General features: G+C 51.5%; 1 protein-coding gene across 1 annotated transcript in view; it reads right to left on the bottom strand.

Annotated features, from left to right (window-relative positions):
* The window catches only part of LOC107113429 (tyrosine-protein kinase ZAP-70), a 34,012-nt gene that overhangs the window by 28,494 nt on the left and 1,521 nt on the right, over window positions 1–3,997 (bottom strand). The window lies entirely within an intron of this gene.

The following is a 3,997-nucleotide window of genomic DNA, read 5'->3' as shown; positions in this document are numbered from 1 at the left end:
CTGGGTGCGTTCAGACGGGGGATTTACAACGGTTAGGGTGCCGGTTCCAACCGGTGTACTTACGGGCGTTCACACGGCGAACATCTGCCTCCCGTCCCTAACCGTTGTAAATCCTTTTACACCGTTGTACTCTGCCACTAGGTCCGAAGTGGTGGTAAACAGAGTACAACGGTGGCTTCTGATACAAACCGGCGTCTGATCGCTCTCCACCGGTGCCTAGCCACTTCCGTCGGAAGCCTGAGGCTTCCGGCTTTCCCCCGCCATTTTTAAAAAAAAACCGAAGCGATATGCGCTCAGGCGAACCTTCGCCCCGAGCGTTTGTTTATTAAAAAAAAAAAAGCCCTTACTTTACCGTCCCGTAGGAGTCCGGGACTACAGGGAGGCCAGGTTGGGGTTTAAACTTTAAAGGTAAGTGCTTACCTTTAAAGTTTAAATGTAAGGGGGGGGGTTGAGCATGCGCAAAAATCGCCATTCTCTGAATGGCTGCCTGTGCGCATGCTCAAACTGCTTAAAAAAACAAAAACAAACGCCGACGCCCGCAGCGTGTGAGCAGGCGTCCAACGGAGGCATTTGCAAGATGGAGGGTGAGTCTGATCGCGTTTCTGCTGGCATAAACTGCACCGGTTCCAACCGGTGCAGTTTATGCCGGCAGAAAGGCCGCGTCTGAACACACCCAAAGAGTGATAAACACATGGAATTCACTGCCACAGAAGGTGGTGGCAGCTACAACCATGGACGGCTTCAGGAGGGAATTAGATAAACATGGAGCAGAGGTTCCTCAATGGCTCTTGGCCACAAGATATAGACAGGAACTCTCAGTCTGTGGCAAGTGATGCTCTGTATTCTTGGTGCTTGGGGGTGTAGGACAGCCTCAATATACCCTGCTATAGATACCCTGCCTGGCGTAAATCCCAAAGTTTGGGCCGAAGTTGGAACTCCAGCCCTGGCAATTCACACACCCATGATCCGCATCAAGGTCAAGCCTGGACGAGGACCAGTCGGCATCTGATAATACCCACTGCCTGCCAAGGGACCCCCCAGTAGTGGGGTCTTCCCACTAGAAGTTGGCTTCTACCATAGAGTTTTTACCCAAATACCAGAGTGTTGCCCCAACTGTCCTAGATGTGATGATTGTCACTTCTGGGTCACATGGGCAGTGTCGTAGAGACATCACTGCACATTGGCTGATTCTCTCTCTTTTTGGGGGATAAGTTCCCCCCTGCCGGCCAGGTGATTGGCAGTCGGGAGATGCGGCCTGACAGAGCGGGACCCCCGCCCCCACCGGGCTGTCTGGCAACTCTACCTTCTATGCTGAACTCAAGTCTACCTATTGACCAAAAACCCAACCAGAAGATCCAGGGCAAAGCTTAGAATGTTCAATAAAAAACAGAAGCCCAACCCTGGCCCCTGCCACACGGCAGGGAAAACACTGGCCAAAGTGCGGCTTTTTAAAGCCATACCAAAAAAGAGACGCCGCGGCCCACGGCCGGCGATCCCACGGCCGGCTTTGATGTGGCCTTTTGGAAAGAACCACCTAGGTAGGTGGTTCTTTTTTGCTGCGGGGTTTGGCCGGGAGGGGCGGATTGGGAACGGGCTGGGAACGGGCGCAGCACGATTCCCAGATGTTGCTGTGAGATCGCGCCCGTTTGCTGCGGCCCCGATCCGTCCCTCTCCCAGCCCAAAACGTCTCATGTGAACAGGGCCCCTGTTTCTTTATTTCTGGTGTTGTTCTAGGGCTCACAGCTGAGTTTTTAAAATGAAACAGGGATTGGCTGTTGCCAGAAAAGCTGTGTGTCTTTAGAACTGAGTTTTGGTGCCGCAAAGCTGGCGCAGAACGTGATGTGATTTTTATTCAGTTGCTTTTGTTTTGTGATCTACCTTGTGCCAGGGTCTCTGGAGAAGTGACACGTACATTCTCTAAGTAAATAATTAATCAAAAGCGGGGGCAAATTAAGCACATTTGATCTACTTGAGGAGTTATTCATTGGCTTGGATCAGTAGAAGTTTTCTTGGGCACAAGGATATACCCTCATGGTGTGCAATTCCCCCCCAAAAAAATATCCCCCCATGCCCTGTTCTTGGGGTAGTACGGACCCTAACCCTTTAGAAGCAAGTGTGAAAAGTCTCCTCTTCTCGTCAAGCAGTGTATTTCAGATGCTAACGATTGCGAGACATTAAAATAGACACTAGTTTGGTATGAAGGTTACAGGGGCTTCTGTCAGTCATGAGGGAATGGCTGGTTGGACAGCTAATCCTTTGCAATAATAAGGATAATGCTACTAATAATATTGCGTCATCAATGGGCATAGCAATTTACAGAGTCCAAAGAAACAAGACTCTAACCACCCCCACCCGCCACCCCCAGAAGTTTTCAGTGGAAAGTTCTTACTGAACAGAGGAGAGTAGGGTTGGCAGGTCCTACCTGTGATCCGGCGGGGGGCTCCCGGGTCCGGCCCGGGATCTTCTGCCGTGCATGCTTTGTACGCATGGATGGTGCAGTGATGTCACCCGGAAGTGACATCATCTCTTCACCGATGTCGAGGTGGTGAAACTTCAGTTTGGGGGCAAAATTCTATGGGTTTTTTGGCTTCAATACCATAGAGTTTGCCCAAAAACTACAGCGTCACCCCCCTGACATTGGCGACATGATGATGTCACTTCTGGGCAGGGCTATTTTGGGGAAGGAACGCACAGGAACGGAGTTGCGGCTGGCTCCCACGTTGGCCACGCCCAGCAGGAACGCATTAGCATAATAGGCCACACCCAACAGCAGAAACCCATTAGGATTGGCTACAGTAGGGGTGTGTGGCCTAACATGCAAAGGAGTTCCTGCTACAAAAAAAGGCCCTGGGTTTTGACAACAAACAAGGTAAACAGAATAAGAAGGGAAAGGTGGGTGTGGCTGGATGAGCACACTTCTGGTAACATGGGGGTGCGGCCTGATATGCCAATGAGCTGTGCTGTCAGGGGTGTGGCCCAATATGCTAATGAGTTCCTGCCATTGGGGGTGGCCTATTTTGCTAATGAGTTCCTGCTGGGCTTTTTCTACAAAAAGAGCCCTGCAAGTTCTGGGTGACATCATTCTGTCGGGGACGTCACCCCCCTGACATCCCTGTTTGGGGGTGGGGCTCTTCCTGCCGGCCAGCTGGCCAGTGGAGGATCTAAGCCCCGAAAATCAGTGGAACTCCCACCCAGACTGGGGTTCTGGCAACCCTAGAGGAGAGGGAGGGGAAGGTGGACCTAAATAGGGGAAGAACTTGCTCCTTCCAGTTCCTAAGTTTACAGTCCAATCCTAACCGTGGTTACACCCATGTAAGCCCACTGGCTTCCATAGACTTAGAAGTGTGTCATTCTGTGCACCGTGATGTCACTTCCGTGAAAACCCAGAAGTGACTTTGAGAAGACTCTAGGAATTGCCGGAAGCTCTATGGTTTTATCATAGAACTTTAGGCAATTCCTAGAGCTACCTGAGGTGACTTCCAGGTTTTCCCAGATATGATGTCATGGCACGCACGATGCCATACCCCAGTGTCCCCCACTCACCCCCAAGTTCCCATTGCCTGCCAGCCATGGCTTGGTAATGCTGTAAAGGATGGCACTGTTAGTTTTGGTCTGGGAGGGGGTCAAAGAGGAGCTGTGCAGAAAAGGTGGGATTTGACGGAAATAAGAGAGGTCATGCAGACGTTCTGGGAGGGGGCTCCAGGCATAAGGGGCAGTGAGGGGAAAGGGTAGAGTCATTCAGGGGACAGGGGATCTTTCGATGGGGGAGGACAGTGGAGATGAGTGGGAAGGAATGTGTCCAGGAATTTGAGAGATAGGGGAGGGTTGCCAGCTCCAGGCTGGGAAATTCCTGGAGATTTGGGGGACGGTGCCTGTGGAGGGGAGGGATCTCAGCAGGGTATAACGTCATAAAGAAGAAGAAGAAAAGATTGGATTTATACCCCGCCCTTCACAACCTGAAGGAGTCTCAGAGCGGCTTACAATTTCCTTTCCCTTC

The sequence above is a fragment of the Gekko japonicus genome, unplaced genomic scaffold, assembly GCF_001447785.1.
Source record: "Gekko japonicus isolate JY-2015 unplaced genomic scaffold, Gekko_japonicus_V1.1 scaffold1612, whole genome shotgun sequence".
Classification (NCBI taxonomy): Eukaryota; Metazoa; Chordata; class Lepidosauria; order Squamata; family Gekkonidae; genus Gekko; species Gekko japonicus.
This window is presented reverse-complemented; position numbering and strand designations above follow the sequence as displayed.